The following is a 24636-nucleotide window of genomic DNA, read 5'->3' as shown; positions in this document are numbered from 1 at the left end:
TCTGGCAGGTAATAAAACTTGACAAGAATGGGGAAAAGTCCAAAAGAATTCGAACACAATTTTTCAAAATGACAAATGCAAAACATGATTCAATAAACACTACTATACAGCAAAAAGATCAGTACAAAAAATACGATACTAATTCAGCCAATATAACATAAGTACAATACTACTTTAGTCAGTACAACATCACAAGAAAAAGTCCAAACAACTAAGAAAACAACACAGTCTAAATCAGATAAAATGGAAGTATAAACAGCCAGCGACTGAGGAGCTAAGAGAAGAACTAGTGGTCTCCACCCATGATAGCGTGTGCTGCCAGTGGACGTATGTTGCGATAATCAAAGAGAATCTCGTAGTTGAAGACTTGAGAATAGTTCACAAAGTCACATTGGACTGCTTTTGTGAAGAATTTATAATTTGTTCTTTTAATATATTCGGTGATGGTTTCAAGCTTAAGATCTCTATGTAGAAGTTCGTTGCGGATGAGAAAGTCAGCATCTAGTAATAATACAAAGAAATTTATTCTGCACCACTTGAAGTTGATAAAGCTGATTTGGAGAAGCAGTATTCCAGGCAGGAGCTGCATAACAAAGAATTGGGCGGATGCAAGTAGTGTAGATATGCCTCTTGATTCGTAGACTAAGGTTAGAAAATTTTCCTATGATTGGAAGAAATCTGCACATAATTCCAATGGCTTTATTTTTTACATTCTTAATATGATTCATCCAAGTGAGAGTTTGGTTTAATATGACTCCTAAGTATTTGGCTTTTGTAACTAAAGGAACGGGTTTTTGAAAAAGGAAAAGTTCTTTAACATTGGTGCGTTTTTTAGTTTTGCTAAGGATTAAATGTTGTGATTTACTGGCGCTAACTTTTACTCCCCAGTTGGTGCACCAGTCTTCAGCAGTGTAAAGATATTCCTGCATTTTATTAATTGCTTGATTTGCTTATCGCCGTATCATCGGCGTAGCATGCAAGCAGAGTAATTCTCAAGTCCAGGATTTGGAAAATCCGAAATGTAAAACAGGTAAAGAACCGGTCCGAGGATACTGTCCTGTGAGACACTAGATCTTATTGGTCTTGAAGTAGAAGCTTCATTGCCCAGGGGCACAAATGTAATATATCCTTTCCTTTTGGTTGTTGTTTCCCAACACTGATATTCTTCTTTGTTTCCCAACATTGGTCTGTGCAAATACAACGCAGGTTTTGTTGTAAATTAATCAGGCATTTGAGAAGAGAAAAATTAAAAAGTTTTTTCTAACTCACTTCTGGTAACCCTAAAAACACCAAAGCGCGTGAGCGTCAACCACGTCAATCACGCCGAATTATTATATCCCATGATCCTTTTGTTTTTATTTTTATTAAGCTTCCGTATGTGCTTGTATGCAACATTAATGTACACTTCTGGCCACCGTAAATGAAACACCCTGAAGAAAGCATGCAAATAACATGAAATTTACAGCATGCATTAGCGGAGGTGAGATATGTAAATGATCAGAATTTCAGCGCAGACGCACATCACACGCGCTTGTGGCGCCACTTCAAAGCGCTATTTAAGGCTTGGAGTTTTCGACGATTTCAAGTTCGGCAATTGTGTTTTTCTTGTGGTTTAAAAAAAACGATCAATTATGCCTCGTAGTAAACAGCGATCATCGTTTGATCAAGTATCCGAGTTCGACAGAGGAAGGATAGTGGCCTACCGAGAGTGTTGACTATCTTTCAGGGAAATCGGTAGTCGTGCTGGACGAAACCAAACAACTGTAATGCGGATATGTGACCGTTGGATGTAGGAGGGTACGACGGAGCGACGTGTTCGATCTCATCCATATCAGTGCACCACTTCAAGTGATAATAGGAACATTGTGCGCATGGCAGTGACGGATCGCTCAGTCATCACGAACCATAGCACAGCACATTCAGTCTGTAACGCATCATCCAGTGTGTGTGCGTACCATTCGACACCGTTTACAACAGAGTGGTCTGTCCCACAGACGTCTCCGCCGCCAATGGTGCGATGAAAGAAGGATGGGGACGACAGAATGGAATGAAATTGTCTTTACTGACGAGTGACGCTTCTGTCTGCAACACCACGATGGTCGAATTCGAGTCTGGAGACACCGTGGAGAGAGGATGCTGAACAGCTGCGTTATGCGCCGCCACACTGGTCCTGCACCGGGTATTATGGTATGGGGCGGTATTGGATATCACTCTCGCACTCCTCTAATACGCACTGCCGGTACTATAAATAGCCAGCGCTACATCTCCGAGGTGTTGGAGCCAGTTGTCCTTCCTTACCTTCAGGGCTTGCCCACAACCATATTTCAACAGGATAATGCGCGACAACACGTGGCATGCATTGTCCAAGAATTCTTCGTCAATCGCCAGATTGAACTGCTTCCCTGGCCGGCTCGCTCTCCGAATCATTCGCCGATAGAAAACATGTGGTCCATGGTTGCTGAATGATTGACCCAGATTACATCCCAAGCTGCCACACCAGATCAACTTTGGCAACATGTGGAAGCTGCTTAGTCTGCTGTACCCCCAAAACACATCCAAAGTCTCTTTGAATCAATGCCGAGGGGTGTGGCAGCGGTGATCTCCAACAATGGGCGGCTACTATGGCTACTGATTCTGGAAGGAACCACACTTCACAGAAGTCTATAAATTTAATCATTTGACACTTGATCAACGTGTTATCTACTAAATAAATTTTGTTGTGATATCTCTTGTCTTTCTTGGTGTTGTAATTTGGGTGGCCAGTACTGTATTTGACGCTTTATATTATCTCAGTTGAATAAATGTCATTAGTGTTTAAATCTGCATCCTATTTTTAATTACTGGACATATACCTTACACGAAGCATAGTTTCGGAGACTTGACCGCGCTGCTGGGTGCAGAAAGGGTAAGCTAAATTTTGCTATCTTTATTCTTGAGTTTTTCCACAGCAAACCAGAGACTGAGTTTCTTTTACAAACTCAAATATGTCTTTTTCCTGTCGTTGTGCTCTTCAAATCTTTGCAGAAAAAGATACTCATTCAAGAATTTTTTAGCTTTAAAAAATCGAATGATAGCAATAAGGAGCTGTGCTTTTCCACTGATTACTGTCAATTCAATCTGAAGTGTTCAGAGTTCACTGTCGTGAGATTCGAAATGCTCGACAATTTTTTAAGTCTGAAGATAAATCTTTGATTCTGGGTGATATCGTCTCATTGGATAATGGTCATTCGATTTTCCGTGATATTGTGTCAATGGAATTCCACAATGATAGCTAATGCTGATGCAATGATGTACTCTACATCAGTGTATGCTTTTTTCCATTGTACTATTAATTGTGCAACCTTGTAGCTGGCAAACAATCCTTTCTCTGGCATCTTCATGCAGTTTAAATTTTATTATTATTATTTATTTTGCTGCGCTGCTTAAAAGTTTTAAAAAAATATCAAAGGATTTTCAAAATATTATCTTGATTTGTTTTTGAACTCTGGGTTTGAAGTCTCCAAATGGCTTTTAAGTTTACTAGGAACGAGAGCTTCATTTGCAAATAGTTTATTTATTTATTTATTATTTTATTTTATTTTTTTAATACTACGCAGAATGTTATTTGATGGTCTTCCGTTTCAATTGTGATGAATCCGAATTTGATGTAGTCATTTTAATACTTCCGTTTGTTTCTTTGTTTATCTTTCGTTTGTGAAGCACCAGATTTTATTAAATATTTGTAAATTACGGCTAAATGTATAAAATATTTTTAATCAAATCACAGCAATGCAATTACATTAGAGAAATTTAAAGACTTACTTATTTCGCAAACCTTTTGGTTTTAAGAAACAGCCATTTGAATCAACATCAATTACAACTGAAAAAAAAAATAAAATAAAATAAAACAATAATAGCAAATAAAAACTCAGAAAAACTGAATTTAAAAGGTATTTTTGGAAACCGTTCAGGTAATTACAAAATACTATATCAAAGTTAGATAAACCATGCAATTTTAATTATTTGTCAAAAATCTCTGCGGTACATTTGACAACCACTCGTGGTACACAAGTTTTGAAAAATCTGCAGTGGCTCACTTCTGTAGCGGTCATCAATTGTTATGTGTCAAAATGTATTAAATGTCGGGCCCTAAGGAGAAATCGAAGGCAGCCAACTCCAACTTGACTAGACCATATGCTGAAGGGAGTAGCAAAGCTCCCTTTGCTCCGTATGAGTTACAAAGTATGCTTTAGAAATTCATCAGTTGAATATCAAGAATGCATTTAAGGGAAACAGTACAGCAGGTGAAAAAATTCCTAAAGAAGGTCTATCTAAAACCAACTCCAACACTAGACAGCTGAAGTATTTATACTTGGAAATTCTTCGTTTCAATTCTAAATAATGACTGGATAAAAGCTCTCAGCAATACGGAATACTGCAGAGGAGAAAGGGGTTGTCTTTCAAGTCAAGTTAGAAATTTAAAGGTCTACTACCAATCTACTTACGTGTCAGTCATGTTTTACATTTTACACACACACATATATATATGTGTGTGTGTATATGTCTACATGTTACATATATATATATATATATCCCTGTAATTCCTCAATTTAATTTATCTACCTCCTCTTTCTATTGGAAACTATAATATTTTTTCTGGACTCCGTCTTTCCATTCCGTGCTTGCTTATGTAACTATACTGCATTGCGAAAGCTCGTATCCGAAATTCTGATCCGGAATTTAAACAAAGAAATTAAGTCTATAAATACCACTGCTACTATTGTGCAACCCTTTTTTCCTACTCCTCCTTCCTGCTCGCAACATGTCGCTTACGCCTCTGCCAGTTATTCTCCATTGTTCTGAAAATGTATGCAATACGAAATTGTGGGGGGCACAGCGCACCCATAAATGATGATGTGTGAATCTATTTTTGGGTAACAAGTCTCGCTTATGTTTTTCTTCACCATTATGTCACCTTAAGAATCTACGCATCTGTTTCCCTAATCCTTAAGTCATCTACAGTATTATTACACACACAGGAAAATATGTAAGATATCAAAATATAAAGAAAAACTGATTAACAAATTAAACTTAATTCGAACGGTCCTTTAAATTCTTAATTTTATTGCATACATCCCCTCTTCAAGGCTCCATATTGCGCCGTTACATCACGCTTTCCTTACAATAACTCCATTGCGTAATTTTTTCCAGTCGCTGTTCAGGATTAAAACAAAGACTTTCCTTCCAATTTTATAAACAGTACTGCAATTAATTACGCATCCTCTTTCGCCACTTCGCCTTCCTGCTGGCAACGTGCTTAGCCTCCGCTAACTATCCCCCTTAAGCAAGATGTTAGCATCCTTAGTGTTCTACTAATTAGGAATATAGATGTACTAAAAAATTCGTCATCCAATTATAATAAATTATGTTTAACTACCATACTGTGGAATTCGTAAATGAATTATTATCTCTTAAGTGAAAAAACAATTTACTGACAAAATATTCGAAAAAACATAGGCATAACATTCGTTTGCTCTTTGACAACTGTTTCCCAAATCATTGTGTAGGGACATCACTAATTATTTAGTTGAAATGTTTTCTGTCAAATATTACTTCTGTACTCCAATCAGGTAACAATGACAAGCAGTAATATAAACGCGGATACCCTAAACGTGTTAAGGAACACGACATAATAATACTTATGCCTAAAATAAGGAAATTAAAATCGATTTATTTACTGCTATATATATAATAAAAGGAACCTAGGTAGATATTTCTGAAACTATAATTAAAGTTTCAACATATTGGTTTTTATGCAATTATTGAACCTTACGTCGATAAAAATGGACCACATAAATACGGTAAGTAAAGCGCTAAAGAATGTGCATTTTTTAAAGAAAATTTTTTATTTAAATAGGCAGAAATACCTTTGCGCAAGACCTTTAGGAGAAAATTGGCTTGTATTCACGTTGCACATTAAGAAAATCACGAAAACTTCCACACAGCAAGGCCATTTGCCCAGAGCTAATCGCGAATTCAACAACCAATGTTTAGAGTTCTTTCTAGTCAGCCACGGGTGCAATTAGATACAACTAACTATATTTTTTAAGAGATAATGAAGAAATCTATCTTGCCGCTGGGAGAATTGACTTAACGGAAGGAAAAAAATAAAGAAGAAAGGGAACAAGATGAATTAAGAACACCTTTGAAAACAAGCGCCAGAAGAAATCAGCATTTTGCAGCATAACTGCTAAAGTATATAATTATTTTAATTTTCTTAGTAAAATATTCAGATTTAATTTTATTTTATCTTTCTTGATGAAATCGCATCATTTTGAATAGTTTCATTCTTTTAAAAATGTGGTTTTGGCAACAGTTTTTCATTCAATGCTTTGTATACCGGACTTCTGACCTGTTGAAAATATGAGATAAAATGCTACTGATTTTCTTTTGATTTTTGGACACGCATATCGCAATCTTCTTATTCTGACGCATAAGTGTCTCGCGAGGCACACCAAAAAAAAATTTCCTTTCTCTCTCTCTCTCTCTTTATTAGCTAATAGCAAAGAGGTTTTGTATATTTTGAATTATGTCATCCACAAAGCACAATTTTGATTGGTTTTTGCTTTCTGGTGATTGTTTCATTCTTTTAGAAATGTGGTTTTGGCTACAGTTTTTCATTCATTGCTTTGAATACTGGACTGCTGACTGTTTTCTGTTGAAAATATGAGATTTGTTGCATATTTCATTGTTATGTTTTTATGTTATGTTTTAATTATATATAATTTTAATTATATAAAATGCTTTTTCATGATTTTTATTTAGGAAACAAGTTTTTATGTTTCTTTCTTAAAAGTTTTTTTAAAGTTATTCAAGTTTTTAACTTTCTTTACACCATTTGAATTCTTAAGATTTTGCAATGGGAAGTTGGTTAGTTTATTTATTAGGATAATTAATATTTGTATTAAGGGATATTGCTTATTTCATTGTATTTTTATATATAATACATTATTATTATTATTATTGATAAAGCTGTTCTGCAAAGTAAAATTCTGTGCAGTTTTTAAATTTAATTTTTGGTGTTCCCTTCAGGCATTTTTTCGGTACATTTAAAAGCCAGACGAAGGCTGGCTGCATAGCGGCTAGTATATATATATATATATAATATTTATAGATGAAAAATAATTTAACATGTTAAAGCGTTTTCATTTATCTTAAATACATAATTAAGTAATACTAAGTATTTAATTTTAAGTATGGTATTGTATGTAATATTTTGAATTCTTAAATCACAGCTATTTGTTTTAAGGGTGTTTTTAGAGTTGATGAAAGGTAAAATGCATATTATATTTATTATCTTACAATTCGAACCATTTTTGTAACATTTGGACTGGGATTTTGAAATTGGATAAAAGGAGTTTTGGCAATATGTGCTTGGCAAAGATCGTAACAAATTTTACAACCATGAACATAATTTTCAGACATACAGTTCAGAATTTATAATAAATAAGTATTAACAAAATAAGCATGGATTTTTTTAAATAGCGCATGGTAAGAAAACAGAAAATCAAAATATTCCCCCCTAAAACGTTCCGCGCATTTATTCCTCTTTCAAAAAACTTAAGCAAACCTACTACACTCACATACAACATCGCTGCCACCCCTTCTTGAAATTATTTTTTCTGGCTACGTCTTTGAATCCTTTCCAAGTCTTTCAGTATTTACAAACCCCATGGCATTCGTTCAAAGAATTATGCAGAGCGTGACTTAACACCTTATTTCTTTAAAACTGTCAACATTTGCTTAATATATACTTTCCCTTAATGGAATTACTGCCTGTGCCGTTACTTTTCAAAAATCAATATAATCCACGGCAATGCTTTTCATCTTCACTCATATTGTACAGATTTCCATCCACGCAAAACGGATATTCCTTTTATTTATTCCATCGATTTTCTGCATACATATTTACATAATTACATTAAAAGTTCGTGTTCCGTTAAGCAGTTACTGAGAACATAGATTGACACCATGGTACTAGTATCGCGGAAGAATTTTGAATTACCTTTTAGAGTACACTACAGGATGAGTTATTTACCTTAGAAACATTTTACTAAAATCGAATTTTTTTTTCACTCAGTTTTTTTAATCACCCAAAAGAAGATTTATATATTTTTCACTATGAACATTTTATTTCGTCTGTTGCATGCTATCAAAATAAAAAGCCGTTGCATTTCCCTGCAGCATAAGATGTTAAATTTACATTTCAAAATACGTCGCGTTATATAGTTTCTGTAATTATATCTTTTAGAAAATAAATAAATCGATGTGGGAAATTATTTAAAAATGATAAGAACTTAAATGTAAATACTTATTATTATTAAAAAACTACTCTTTTTGAAATTTTTTTATTAACTCGCATTCCCATTCTTGATACATGGTTAACGGACAGTAACATAACGTACGTTAAGTGGATTTCTTTTGCATATTACAGTTTTTATACTTGTAAGTGAATATGGCACAGCAGATGGGAATCAGTTGCCTGAAGGGGCGGCTCTCTACGGAAACTGGCTCCAGTTTACCTTTCACATGAAGAAAACCATATATTTTAAAACAAAATACTGAATAAAACACAGCAGTCAATTCATTAGTATTATTACTATTGCGAGGTCAGCTGCCTAAATATATAAAAAAAACATTGGCTTGCTTAATTCCGGTAAAGCCTCGGGGGCTATCTGCCTAAAGGGAAGGATGCCTTCATGGAAGACTCTCTAAGGGACACTGCGCTAGTGCGCATACATAAAGAAAAAAATATGTAATGATTTTAATGACTCCAGCTAATGTAACTTTAGGCGCCAAGTTAGTAATTAATAACAACAGAGATAAAAAAAAACTACGTTTGTTGCTTTTAAATCGCTTGGTTTGTTACTGAATGATACAGATTAAATTTGAAAAAAAAATATATATATCTTAAACTTTGAACAATGGCAATATACATGGCGAGTGGAAGATAAAAATATCTTATTTCGGACAGGAGTAACACATTTCTTTTAAATCGTTGACTTTGTTGATTAAATTTGGAGGACAAATATTTTACCCTCTGTGGAGTGGTAACATACTGCTTTTAAATTTCTGAGTTTGTTAAAAAATTCAATTATAAAACAAACTTGAAATTCACAATCAGCAAATGCTTCAAAGCGTAAATTTTCAGTGGAAGAAGACTACGTGCGTTAAAAATTTGGTGGCTATGGGTGTCGCCTTTTGTACACAACATACATATATATACTTTATTATTTAATAACAGAAATAAAATTCGATATTAGAAAATATAAATTCCTGCATTTTGCATTGCAAAGACTATACATTTTGTATGTAGAAAAAACACATTTCAATTATTCATATTTTCCGAGCATACGTTAGCATATATTATTAAGAAATGAAATGAAGATAGAAATTATAGCTACCACTGGAAAAAATTATACACAAAATAAAACTGAGTCTAAGAAAACAAAACGCAGATTGTGTTGACATAGAATCGAATAAATACGGATTTTAATTTAACAGTGAAGCGCTTCAAGCGATTCAACACTATCGTCATCTTTAACTACAACTCAGAACGCGATAGTGTTGAATCGATGAAAGAGCTTCTGCTAAACTCAGATCCATATAAACCAACGGTGTATTTTCTTATGCTTAGGTTTTACACATTGCTTTCCTTTTGCTCAGTTTGCTGTTACTCTATGAATATACAGCTACGATTTGGAAAATAAATTTAGAACAGTCCCATCAAAGTTGGCAATAACTTTCAAAACTAGTAACCGACTTAACATCTTTTCTTGCAAGACTGGTAAAAATTCTCAAATTGTCCAGAGTTAACAGTCTGCTATTTCATATGCTTGATTAATAACGGAGTAGTTTACATACTTTCAGTATGTAAGCGATTTCTAACATTAAAAACATTTTTAACAAGCTTTCAGCGCGATTTCTAACATTAAAAATAATGCATTATGCACTAGACATATTATATCAACATAATATTATATATATATTAACTTGAATCTTTTTTCCCCCGCGTTATTTCTTAAAACTAAATATTTTATTTCATTGTTTTGCAGTGGCCTATACTATGTGCCTCGGTACAGAATAATTATTTGTGTATTACCTAACAACGATGTTTTCAAATAGTTTTGCAAAGGTTATTTATAACTGTTTGTTATACATTACTTCATAAAAGCGAAAGCTTTCCCATTTTCAACAATGAGGCAAGTATCAAGTTTCTTACGTATACAAGGAAAAATAAACAATAATTAAAAAATAGCCATTTTGCAATATTGTATGCACAATTAAATAATGTATCAGCATACATACATTCAAGGTACCGCAATAATAAAACAAATTTAAAGCAATTTAATTCATTTGCCAAAAATATCCGGTTGTAACGAAAGTTTTCCTCCAAAAAACCCTCAATGAAATAAAATTAAAAAATCCGAAAGCGTTCAGATTTTACATAACGCCCAAAGGAGCGTTTTTAACATTCTGTGTGTTACTGTTGAGAATAATCACACGTACTCCCCGTTCTTGTTTTAATGTCATGTATTTTAACCGTAACTGTTTTATACTTTTGCTTAGGTTGATCTGGCAACAGTAGTAGTAGTGTTTGGTCATGGTGTGATATGTAGAAACGTGCTATGCCATGTGCGTGAAATTCCATCATTTAATAAAGTCTCTACTTAATTATCATCGGCCTCTGATTCACCTTTTTTTAAATCTTTACAGCAGAGCGTGGTTCTGATATTGAACACGCTAGAGGCGAAGCATTTACATTTGTTTTGTGGAACTTATTTGTTTGGAATAGAATCGCGCGTTAAGAGAAATTTGAAATGGCAGCACGTGATGAGAACACAAAGTATTGTATTGAGCCGTTTAACGGTAAAAACTTCTCTCTGTTTAAGCGCCGTGTTGAAGCTGTGCTTACGGCCAAAGAACTTGATAAATATTTAGACTTTGAAGCGGATGAAACGAAAGTTGCTGAAATCAAAGATGCAGAAAAGGCTTACGCATTGCTGCTAACCCTTCTAGATGATGCTATATTGGCGACCATCCATAAGGTGAGTGCAGTTAGTCAAATATTAGTACGAAAGAAATTATCGACACTGAAGAAACGCCGAGATTGCAGTATGCACTCACATATTAACGAACTGTTGACGATCGTAAATGAACTGCGGCTCTCGGGTGCTGAAGTCAAAGATATGGATGTGATTATTTATTTGTTGATGTCGCTACCTTCTGAGTACGACATTTTTAAATCGACGATTGAGAACCAGCCAAATGAAATGCTTACGCTGGACTTTGTTATGCAAAGGCTCTTGAATGCTGAAGAATTGCAAGGTGAGAGAAATTCTTACGATTCTCGTATTTCTTTCTGGCTCAAGTAATAACGTAGCTTTTGGCGCTGATAAGCGTGATATCATCTGCCACAAATGTAAAAGTAAAGGTCATATTGCCAGGCTTTGCAAGAAAAAATTAGTTTGTTTTGGATGTGGACGCCCAGGGCATTACAAGAAGGATTGCAGATTTAAGCATAAATCAGATTATAGAGAATCGGCTGCAGTAACATTCATGGTTGGTGAGCCTGTTGGAAATTTCATTCTGGACTCTGGAGCATCTACACACATGTGTAATAAAGGTGAGTGGTTTGAAGAAATTAAACCTTTTTCTGGAACTGTTGCATGTGCTTCGAAAAATGAAGTTTTAAAGGTAGAAGGTATTGGTATAGTACCTGGAACATTAAATGGAAGAGAAATATTACTTAAAGATGTGTTATATGTGCCTGAGTTGAACGGTCAATTAATATCTGTGAAGAATATTCAAAAAGCAGGTTACAGTGTAATTTTTAAGAATGATGTAACTGTTATTGAAAAGAGGAATGAAAATTTTTGAGTTTGCTAAACTCAATGAGAAAGGACAGTATGTGAGTCAATTTGAACCTGTTAAAGCTTCAACATATATTGCAAATCATAGTGCAGAATTATGGCACAGGCGCATGGGGCACTCATCTGATAAAATATTAAAAGAAATGGGTTTGCCAGTATCTGAGTCACCTTCAAGCTTTTGTGAAGAGTGTTTACTAGCAAAACATTCCAACACTCCTATGAACAAAGTTCTTAGAAAAAGAGAGCATATGCCAATGAGAACGGTACACACTGACATATGTGGTCCTATTGATCCACTAGGGAAGGTGAAAAGTATTTTGTTACAATCATAGATGATTCTAGATTTACTGAAGTGCATCTCTTAAAGCACAAGAGTGACATAAATGAAGTGTTTAAATTGTTCCTAAAGCAGAATCCTGAAGTCTACAAAATTCGGTGTGATAATGCCAAGGAATGCGTGTCTGGTGAACTAGCTCGTTATTGCAAGAAAAATGGTGTTATGATAGATCCTGCTCCTCCATATTCACCTCCTTTAAATGGTGTGGCTGAGAGAGCCAACAGATATCTTTTAGAGAAGGCCCGAGCTCTAATATGTGAAGCAAAGCTTTCTAAATCCTTCTGGGGATATGCTGTACAGACAGCTGCATATCTTAAGAACACAATTCCACATCAGACTGTTGAAAATGTACCTTATAAGCTCAAATATGGGAAGCCGCCTGATTTGAATATTATTAAGGTGTTTGGATCTGATGCATACATGAGAGTTTTTGATAACTTAAGAAAGAAATTGGATCCAAAATCAAAAAAGATGATTTTTATTGGATACTCTACCGTGGGTTATGGTTTACTGGACCCAGTCACAAATCATGTTGTGGTTTTTCGAAATGTATTGTTTAATGAAGAGAAAAAGAAATGTATCTCAGTTCAAGATGATTTTTCCATAGAAAGTAAAGATCCTGCAAAAGATGAAGTAGTATATGATTCCAGTGATGTAGAATCCAGAAATCTTGAAGGAAGTCATGAAGAAATTACTAGGCAAAGAAGAAATATAAAATTACCTGTAAAGTTGCATGATTACTTTGTGTATGAAGCTAATGTGGCAACTCTTGATACAGTTACATATGAGGATATAACATCATTGCCAAAAGAAGAGCAAGTCCTATGGAGAAAAGCCATGGATGAGGAAATAGATTCTCTTAATAAAAATGAAGTGTGGAAGTTAAGTCAACTTGCCAAAGGATGAAAAGCCGATAAATATCCTGTAAATGGGTGTTGCGCATCAAACGAAACAATGTTTACAAAGCTAGATTGGTTGCTCGTGGCTTTGAACAGAAGCCAGGTATTGATTACTTTGAGACCTATGCTCCTGTAATTAGTACATCATCACTTCGACTTGTGCTGGCTATCATTGTTCAAAAGAATCTTGAAATCTATGCATTAGATGTAAAGACTGTATTTCTGAATGGTGATCTCCAAGAAACAATCTACATGGAACAACCAATGGGCTAAAGTGACAATAGTGGTCGTGTGTGCAAGCTTCTTAAGAGTCTTTATGGACTTAAGCAAGCACCGAGGCAGTGGTTCAAGAGATTTACTGATTTTATAATTCTGTTGAGCTTCCAACAACTTAACTGTGAAGCATGTACTTTTGTAAGAAGAACTAAACAGAGTGAAATATTTATTGTGCTGTATGTGAATGACTTGCTAATTGCTGGTTCTAATGATTCAGAGGTAAAAATTGTAATCGAACTACTGAGAAATGAATTTGAGATGTCCAAGGCTGAAGTTGCAAACGAATTTCTAGGAATAAGTTTTGAATATTCACAGAACAAACTTACTTTAGGCCAAAAGTCTTATGTTGAAAAATTGTTAAATAGATTTAGAATGTTAGATTGTAAGCCATCTGATACTCCTCTAGTGCCAAAGTCAACTTCATCAAGTTTTGTGAATGGTGAAAGATTTCATGGCCCTTATCGTGAACTTGTAGGTGCTTTGCTGTATCTGTCTATGACAACTCGTCCTGATATTCTGTTTTCTGTGAACTGTCTGAGTCAGATACAAGAACAACATACTAACAGTGCTTGGGCTGGTCTGAAGCAAATTCTTCGATATTTAAAAGGGACATCTGAACTGAAATTATTATTTTGTAAATCTAATAGTGTTGATATTATGATAAATGTTTATGTTGATGCTGATTGGGGGTCAGATACAAATGATAGAAAATCTATTTCAGGGTACATTACTTTCTTTAATGATTGTCCTGTAACTTGGTCTGTTAAAAAACAAACATCTATTGTTCTGTCCTCTACTGAGGCAGAAATTTTGGCTTTAGCAAAAGCTATTCAAGACCGAACTGTATTTTATAATGTATCTAAAGAAATTTTAGGAGTCGACAATATTAAAGTTTCAGTTTATGAGGATAATCAGCCTGTAATTAAAGCAATATTAAATGAAAATAATTGTGCTAGACTAAAACATTTGGATATTAAATTAAAGTATATTAGGGATATTGTAAAATTGTATGGTATAAATCTTGTATATGTTTCTAGTGAAAATCAGTTAGCTGATTTGTTTACAAAGTGCTTGCCTAAACCAAGATTATGTTATAATTATCATCGGCCTCTGATTCACCTTTTTTTAAATCTCTACAGTTACCTTTATTTATTAAATATCATATTCTTCTCACTTAAACTATAAAATTCAATTCAACAGCAACATCGCAAAATAATTTTAAAATGGAGCATATCTTTAGAATTTCCGATACACAGTCTCGCGAGCACGACATAAAAATAAATAACATAATTTTTCCCCGTACAGCGTTGCCATTGCTCGCTTTGAAATCGTTGAGTTTGTTAATTAAAAATTCGTTCGTGTTACAAAATATGAAATCAATAATAAAAGGAATTCCAAATTAGAGCTTACAGATGTCCATATTCGGTGGAGAATTACGTTATTCAAAATGTGGTGGCTCTAGGTACCGTTGTTTCATCACCATGCAAGAAATATACATACATTTATGCAGATTCTTCAGTACTTAATTTCTTTAAATGTAACACAGGGTAATAATATCTGGTGGCAACAATTTGAAAATAAAGTTTACCCTAAGTGTATAACAGTTATTTTTGAAGTTTATGCACCTTTCCTACATCTTCTAGCTTCAGATTACAATTCCTTACAAGAATGAGTTTTTAGAATCACGTTGAGAAGGCGTAGTATTTAAATCAAAGTTCCACTGACTTCGAGAGAGAGAGAACCAGAATTTCTGAATATCGCGCGTTTGCCTTTTGACCACGTTTCTCTAAGCTGTTACTACGCTCAGTCATATTACGGGCCCTTAATAGCTTCGCTAGCTAGTTTGTTATTTAGGGTTCTTACACTTTTAAGTTTACGTTTCCATTTCTGAAATTACGCGATTATTTGCTTAGCTGTTCATTAGGTTTCCCAATACTTAGTTATTAGACAAAAGAGAGAAACTCTCTACAGTGAAACGCACATTTAAAGTTTTCAACACAAAATGGAAAAACGAAATTAATAGCCCTTCTATGGTAACGCCCTTTGGGCTAAAAAAGATGAAAGCAGTACCTTTAGTACGGGTAATAATCACCACCAAAATTTATGATTTTATGCTAACGGGATTTATGGGAATATTTTGGTAATTTTTTCAAGTCTTTGGCCCAGAAACTTGGTAGCCGCAAATCCAAAAACAGATCAACCTCATTTCGGACGTCCCATGCAGAATGGAAGATGGCAACAGCAACATCTAGCTGCAGGTGTCAAAAGAAGAAGCAGCAGAAGTCCGAAGGAGCGATGTCAGGGCTATATGATGAGTGTGGCAAAAGATCCCATTCGAGTCCATACGGAGGCCAGCCCGCGAATGCAGACACATATGGTCTTGCATTATCTCGATGGAACATTACCTTTTTGCGCCGGAACTCTTCGACGTTTTTCCTTCATAGCAGCGTCAACAGGTACTAGCATCTCGCTTTAGACATTACTCTTGAGTGGTTTTACTTTTTTTCCAGATAGTCTTTGTAAATAATTACCACGGCAATCCCACCAGATACAAAGCATGATCCTTTGTTACTCAAATTGCGCTCTGCTACGCTGCCGACGAGCTCACCGGGCGTAGACCAACCCTTTCCGACCTGTGTTGTTGTTGAAGTAAATCCATTTGTCATGACAAATGACAATCCGGTCCAGAATTTTGTCCTTCCGTTGATATTCGAGTACATTAGTGCAGGCGGGAACACGTCTGTCCTCATCTGCTTGAGTCAGTTCATACGCACCCAGCGACTGAACTTGTATGTCAAATTTATACGATGCACAGCGGGACTAGTAGAATAACATCTAACTCATTAGCAACGCTCTCGAATAGTTACATACTGATCTTCTTCCACAAGTTCACCCAGGCGGGCCTCATCTACATCAGTAGGTCGGCCAGAGCGCTCTGCTTCTTAAATAACATAGTCCTTGTTTTTGAAATTTCGATACCAAACCTTCACAATGTCATATCATACAACATTAGTATCTAAAGCTGTACACGTGATTTGGTGGCATTCTGTAGTAAACGTTTTGCAACAGTACTGGAAGTGGTGAAATGGTGGTTAATCTGGTAGCGTGATAGTTCCATTTCAGAAACCTTGTACTTCATGATAACCATATTTATTTCACAACACAGTGTTCTAAATCAAGTCTTTTTCTTTGAAATGCCAAAAATCGTTTGACAAAATATGATTAAACACGCCAACGCGAACTGTTTGCGCAGATGAAATTTGCGGTGGCGGAAAGCTTTCGTTAAAACCCGATATTTTACTTTCACTTACTTTATTAATAAATATTCTTCCTAAAATCTGCTGAAAAGTTAATCCCTTCCAAAATATTTACTCATTCAAAATCTCCCTCGAATCCACAAGATTTCAGAAGCTGTTTAAACAAATGAAGCCTGAAATTCGTTTGTTCATTTCCTGATTTGAAATCTTAGTTAGTGATTTCGAAACTCTTTCTTATTCATTAGATAAATCATCTAAGCTAGGTATCTTCATACTTTTACGCCCGAGGGTCATATCAGTAAATTCACAAAGATCCGCGGGCCACATGTCTGTCAAAAAAATAGTGCATTCAGAAAATTACATAAAAAAGGTGGTTTGTTTTGCAAGACTACAACTGATTCTAAGTGAAGAGATAAGTGTTACAGATTTGTATGTAGTATATACATTGGTTTCAAAAAGTCAAATGGAAATCGAATTAAAATATTTTGCACCTTTTTTTAATTATGATAAAAAAAGTATAAATATGATTGTACAGAACAATGCTACAAAAAGCATTTACAGTAAAAGAAAAAACTTGTATTACTGGCGGGAGATGTTAGTTACTTTAGTTTTAATGTCAAATTTGACATTGTTTTTGCTTGGTTAAAACTTCAATATCCGGTTTAAACTGTCTTGTTGCAATTCGTAAAGTTTCCTCCAAATGCCTGTCTGTCTGCCGTGTTCTTGTTTTTAATTTTACAATTTTCATTTAACTATAGAACTATTCACATATGTAGGTACTGCCAAAGATAGAAGACACAGAGAGTGCATGTTTACGAATTCTTGGATACAAGATAAGATGAGATAAAAAAAAAAAAAAAAATACGACAAAAAAGCTGACAAGGCAATTTTTTTTAAATCAAAATTTCTTAAAATTCTTCAATTTTTATTCAAGTTCAAATGTGGGGCCACTAAAATGCCTTCAGCGGGCCACGGGTTGAAGACCCCTAATCTAAGCGATCCAGCTGCTTCCGATGGAATGTTGCTATGCTGCCAAAAAGTATTATTATGTCTAAGGGCAAATTATTTCATGACCCCTTCCGTAAATACTGTATACCTCTCTCTCTCTCTCTCTCTCTCTATATATATATATACAGGGTGCGGCAGGGAAACTTCTTTATTTTAAACGCGCGCCATATAGCGACATTTATTCCGAGAAGGGCGGGGTCGCAATCATTGAAAAGAGCAGAATTGAAAATCATTGAAAAGAATCTCAAGTTTTATGTCATATAGGTTTGGTACCAATCATGCAGTGGACGACAGAGGCGTGCGCGTTCTCCGTGGAGTCGTACTTTTCAACGTACTGAACTTTCATCCATATAAATTGGCAGTGGGGCAAAAACTTAATCCATGCGATTTTCTTTCACGAAAAAATGCATGCAAAGCCGTTCTTCACAGTATGTCTCATGATGCCCTTGTGTTCTTTAGCGATGAGGCTCATTTTCATCTTTCAGGTTACAGCATGCATTAAGCCAAAACATGCCGTAATGGAGTGGCACGAATCCCCGAGAATTTCATAAGCAGCTCCTCCATACAGAACACGTGACTGTTTGGTGTGCATTGTCCAGAATAGGCATCATTGGACCATGATTTTTTGGAGAACATTTCCCTGGACGCCTTATCTCCTTACGAGGCGATTGTCAGTGTCCAGCGCGCTCGCCCGATTTAGCCCCGTGTGATTTTTTTTTTTTTTTTTTTGGCTGTATTCAAGCTGCTATCGACAACATACCCGTTGATATGCTGGTAAAAGTGGAACGAAACTTGAAAACTCGATGTATTGACCAGAACGGAGGCCACCTTAATGATATTATTTTTGAACCGTAATAAAAAAAAACTTAATTGTCTCTCTATAATTTGGAAAAAAAATTAAACTGCTATCGCTTATACTATTTGTGTTATTCATTTTGTTTCAGCCACCAGAGCTCTCTGCCTGTCTGTGAGATATTATTTCGCAATGCGCAGATTGTATGCGTAGTTCGCATTTTGTTCTTGCATTCTTAAAAACCGCTAATTGTAACTCTGTCGTTTTACTTTGTGCTGTGTTGTGTTCGAAAGTTCAAACCGCGAATAAAGGTTAAATTTACAGTCCACTCGCAGTGATGTATTCTTAGGTTTATTAATTTAAAGTTAAGATACCGCTTCGCTACATTATTTGGTCCGTCGAGCCGGAGCTTCGAGAAAAACCCGCGCTTGTGAATAAGAATTCTACGTGTCCGTAATGGAGTTGATAATGCAATTTCGGTTTAGAATTCTCAAGACTTACGGAATGAATACAGTGTTCGAGGTGAGTGAAATAGTTAACGCATTTTAATTGCATTTGAGATTTCCTTATTGCTACTATTGTTGTGTTTAAAGTATTAGTAAAATCGAGAATTTAGAATATTTTCAAAATGTCAGATATAGAAAAAAAGCGAAAGAAAATTTTGAAAACACAGTTAACTAAATTCATTGAGAGAATAGATTATGATAACTTAGATAATGCTGAAGCTGAATTAATCTTAGAAAAATGTAAAATTTTTAAGGAAGATTTTAAATCTCTATTTAGAGAAATTTATACAAATTGTGATGATGAAAAAATAGACACTTTCGTTGACGAAGAACAGTCGATTTTAGAGAAAATTGAGGAGGTTCACTTAAAAATTATTCGTAAGTTAAAGATTTACAAGGTAGTAAATGCAAATGGCGACAAACCTGTCGTACCTGAATCAATCTCTGAAAGTTTAAAGTTACCAAAATTATCTTTACCCACATTTAGCGGAAATTTAACTGAATGGATAACATTTAAAGATTTATTTAACGCTAGTGTTCGCAACAATTCAAATCTTTCTGGAGCTCAAAAATTACAATATTTAAAGAGTTCTTTGAAAAATGATGCTTATCGCATTATTCAGTCAATTCCCATAGCTGATCAAAATTTCAGTATTGCTTGGAATTTGCTAGAAGAGAGATTTTCTAATAAGAGAGAACAGATATTTGCCTTTATTAAAAGAATTCTTAACGTTTCACAATTACAAACGGAATCTGCATCCTCGATATTAAGTTTAGTAGATAACGTAAACGAAATAACTCGCTCATTGGAAATATTAGATCAAAGGATAGATAATTTTAGTGATACTTTGTTGTTGTATATTATTTTGCAAAAACTTGACGTTTCGACAAAGTTGTGGTGGGAGCGTCAATTAAAAAAAGATGAAATACCAAAGTTGAATGACTTGATAGAATTTTTGAAGAATTACGCTAGAACATTACAGAACAGTAAACCTTTAGTTAGTAAAACGCATAAATCAGATAAACCAGTGTATAATAGGGTTACTTCTCTGATTTCTAATTCTACCTGCTTATTTTGTAAAGAAGATCATTTTTTATACAGGTGTTCTAATTTTTTAAATTTACCAGTGCGAAAACGAATAGAGTTTGTTAAGACTAATAAACTTTGTTTTAATTGCTTGTCTAATGTCCATAAAGTTAAAATGTGTAAGAGTGCAAACACCTGCAAGCATTGTTTTAAGCATCATCATAGCATTTTGCATTTAGAAAATAATTTCAAACCAAAACATGCATCTAGATTCCCTTCACCGGAAGCACAAGTGTTTGTTCCGAAATCGCAAATTAAACCAGAAAACAACTTGAGTGAGGGTTCTCCAACTGTTTGTGCAAACAACTATGAAAATAAACTTTTTGGTGCTCATGCTAATGGTAAACGTAGTCATGTACTTTTGTGTACTGCTTTAATTAAGGTTCAAAACTCAAACCAGGAATTCATAAATTGTAGATGTTTACTAGATTCAGGTAGTGAAAAATCATTCATTCGCCGGAAAACAGCTATCAATTTAGGATTGAGCATAAAGGATTCGAAGATATTAGTGTCATGCTTAGGTACTTTCAATACAACTACTACTGGAGAAGTTGACTTGTTGTTTACACCTCATTTTAATACTAATTACAGAATTTCAACATCCGCTTACATAATAGACAAAATTACAGGAAACATTCCAAGTGTAACTTTACCTTTGAATTTTTATGAAAATTTCCAGGATTTAACTTTAGCAGATCCTACATTTCATGAATCGGGAGAAATTGATATTTTACTTGGAGTTAATGTATTCCTTACTTTAATAAATGGCGAGGTAATTAAAAGGGGCAAAAATCTTCCATTTGCATGTTGTTCTAAGTTAGGATGGATAATTGCTGGAACTACACATTTTGAATTCCCAAACCGTAAGCAGGTTTCAGTCAATACGCTAAACGTAAACACGGAGGAATTAGTTAAATCATTTTGGGATTTGGAACAAATTCCCACATCGAAACCTTTAACTAAAGAGGAAAGATTGTGTGAAAATCATTTCGTGGAAAATCACGTGCGTAGTGAAAAGGGTCGTTACTCAGTAAAACTGCCATTCAAGCCTAAAAGAAATGAGTTGGGTAATTCCAGACCATCAGCCTTTCGCAAGTTTCTTAGTCTGGAACAAAAATTAATAAAAACTCCTGGAGTATATCAACAGTATAAAGACTTCATGTCCGAATATTTATCACTTGGACACATGGAAGAATTATCCGATGATAATCCAGATAAAGTAAATTTTCATTATTATATACCTCATCATCACGTGCTAAAAGAATCCAGTCTTACCACAAAATTACGCGTCGTTTTCAATGCTAGTGCCAAAACTACATCAGGGATATCGCTTAATGACACGCTAATGAATGGTCCCAAGGTACAAGACGACTTATTTACTATTCTTTTGAGGTTTAGATGCTATCCCATAGCCATTACTAGTGACTTATTGAAAATGTATCGACAAGTTCAAATTCATGATGAAGATCGCGATTACCAAAAAATATTTTGGAGAGATGATCCATCGAAGCCGATTAAAACTTACAGGTTGTGCACAGTTACGTACGGCACTACTTCCGCTTCATACCTGGCTACTCGCGTACTCAAACAACTAACAATTGACGAAGAAACTAAATTCCCAAAGGCAGCTGAAATAATATTACACAATTGTTATATTGATGATGTCCTATTTGGTTCAGACACAGTAGAAAACGCAGTAGAGTTAATTTCACAACTGAGTGAACTTTTACAAAAAGGTGGCTTTCAATTGCATAAATGGTGTACTAATGATCGCTCGATTTTGGAAACTGCTTTGAGTGCTCGGAACTCAAATTCTTTATGTGCAGTAGTTGATACTAAATCAATAAACTTATTGGGTTTGGAGTGGTATCCAACGCAAGACGAGTTTACTTGCCACTTTGGAAATCTCGAAAACAGAGAGTGTTCTACTAAAAGAATAATTTTATCTTCTATTTCGAAAATCTTTGATCCACTTGGTTGGTTAGCACCTTTTATAGTTGCAGCAAAAATCTTGCTTCAAGACATATGGAAATTACAAATCTCGTGGGATGATCCCTTGCCAGATGAAATCAATCAAAGATGGAAAATCTATTGTAAAGATATCGCAAATCTTGAATGCATTCATATTCCTAGGAGAGTATTATTGCCCAAATCTACAAATGTAGAACTTCATTGTTTCTGTGACGCATCAGAGAAAGCTTACGCCGCAGTGATTTATTTAAAGTCTTCAAATCATTCTTCAATTTCGGTGCAGCTACTAACATCAAAAACTCGCGTAGCTCCCCTGAAAGTAATCTCTATTCCTCGTTTAGAACTCTGCTCTGCAGTTCTATTAGTGCATTTGGTTCAAGCTGTGCAGAATTCATTGCAAATTCATGTTGACAGTATTTACGCATGGAGTGATTCAATGATAGTTTTGTCCTGGATACAATCAGAACCAACACGCTGGCAAACATTTGTAGCCAACCGCGTTTCAGAAATTCAATCAGTCTTACCTTCATCACATTGGAATCACATAAAAGGAAAGGAGAATCCAGCTGATTGCGCATCAAGAGGTCTTTTGCCTTCAGAGCTTTCTACTCATGACTTGTGGTGGACAGGTCCTCAGTGGCTTAATTCAAATAATATTCCGTTCTCTATCAACTTACCATTTTCAGAAGAGTCTTTAAGGGAACAACGGAAAAATATTTCTTGTTCAATTGGAACAGTCGCTTCGCAAATTCCAGTCCTTAATGAAGTTTCATCATTTTTGAAACTTAAAAGAATCATCGCATGGTGTTTTCGGTTTGCGAATAATTCAGCTAAATCTACCGCAACAAGACTTAAGGGTTACCATAAAACCGAAGAATTGCAATACGCTAGAAATGCAATTGTTAGAGTAGTTCAAATGGATGAGTTTTTTAATGAATATAATCTTCTGAAAAAGAATCAACCGTTAAACTCAAATAGTAAGATCCTTTCTTTGAACCCGTTTATCGATAAGAATGGACTTATACGCGTTGGAGGAAGATTAAGACAATCCAACATCGCGCAGGACAGAAAATATCCTATTTTGTTGCCCAAGAAGCATCACATAACACAGATTATAGTGAATCATTTTCATATATTCCATCTTCATGCAGGCCCCCTGCTATTGCTATCAGTAATTAGAAGAGAATATTGGATAATCCACGCTAGGTCAGTTGTAAGACACCAGATTTGGAAATGCGTGAAATGTCATCGTGTACGAGCTAAAACATCTACTCAGATAATGTCTGATTTACCATCGTTTAGAGTCGTTCCGTCAAAGGTTTTCTCCAAAGTTGGAATTGACTACGCCGGGCCATTTCAAGTGAAGCCCAGGCAAGGTCGAGGAGTAAAACCAATGAAATGCTACATTTGTGTATTCGTGTGTTTTACTACAAGAGCTATACATATTGAATTAGTAGGTAATCTTACATCAGAATCATTTATTGCCGCTTTAAAGCGCTTTGTGTCTCGAAGAGGAAAACCAGGAACTTTTTCCTAGCTCAGATAATATTGTGCGTATCGTGAAGATCAAAACCGCTAACGGAGTTTTCAAAAGGCCAATTCACAAACTTAGTGTTTTGCCTATCAATGATTAAGTTTTTTTTCCTAAAGCATTATAACTTTGTACTTTGCTTTAGCTATATAAGTTCCTGAATTGTATCAAGGCTTCTGTGCATCTGTTTTGAGAACAATTTAGTTTCATTGCATAATTACATATTATGTTTTCTTGTGAATATTTTGATGATACATTTTTGCATAATTTAATATTGTTATGATAATTTCATTTTGTAAAAGCTATTTAGTTTGAAACGATGTTTCAACGCCGGGCGGAATGTTTCAGCCACCAGAGCTCTCTGCCTGTCTGTGAGATATTATTCCGCAATGCGCAGATTGTATGCGTAGTTCGCATTTTGTTCTTGCATTCTTAAAAACCGCTAATTGTAACTCTGTCGTTTTACTTTGTGCTGTGTTGTGTTCGAAAGTTCAAACCGCGAATAAAGGTTAAATTTACAGTCCACTCGCAGTGATGTATTCTTAGGTTTATTAATTTAAAGTTAAGATACCGCTTCGCTACACATTTTTAAAATAAGGTAGTTTCCCTGCCGTACACTGTATATATATATATATATATATATATATGTAATGATATTTTTAAATCAATTTATTAAATTAAATTCTATTAATATTGCTTAATAACGTGTTAGCGATTCTCTACCTAAATTGCATCCCTATTCCTAAATTTTGGCGAAATCCTTTCTTTAGTATAAAATATATTAACCTGTTGGCGCCCGCCAAATCGCCAAACTCATAAATCTGTCATATTACATAAAGTACTTAAGAAAACTCCTGATGAGAAGATAGCGTCACCTCGTGATTTCAATTAATATCGCTGATTGGAGGAGCTTCGTGACGTACACATATGTATAAGTAGGGCTTCTGCTCAAGGTACGAGGAGAACGCTTGTGAGATGGATGCTAAAATAAACCTACCGCTTTATATTCCAAAATTTGTCTCATTCCTGTTGCCCCGGCTGCACAAAACAAATAATGTA

General features: G+C 34.9%; 1 protein-coding gene across 6 annotated transcripts in view; it reads right to left on the bottom strand.

Annotated features, from left to right (window-relative positions):
* LOC118190443 (uncharacterized) overlaps nt 1-24636 on the bottom strand; it is a 495778-nt gene that overhangs the window by 341002 nt on the left and 130140 nt on the right. For 3 of the 6 annotated variants that reach the window (XM_085810552.1, XM_085810551.1, XM_085810553.1), the window contains one exon: nt 3802-3859. The exons of the other annotated variants lie outside the window; for them this stretch is intronic. The gene's annotated coding sequence lies outside the window, so the exon portion shown is untranslated. The remainder of the gene's footprint in view (nt 1-3801; nt 3860-24636) is intronic. 6 annotated transcript variants of the gene reach the window in all.

The sequence above is a fragment of the Stegodyphus dumicola genome, chromosome 2 (assembly GCF_044657685.1).
Source record: "Stegodyphus dumicola isolate Sdum_Otavi_A_Nest chromosome 2, ASM4465768v1".
Lineage (NCBI taxonomy): Eukaryota > Metazoa > Arthropoda > Arachnida > Araneae > Eresidae > Stegodyphus > Stegodyphus dumicola.
This window is presented reverse-complemented; position numbering and strand designations above follow the sequence as displayed.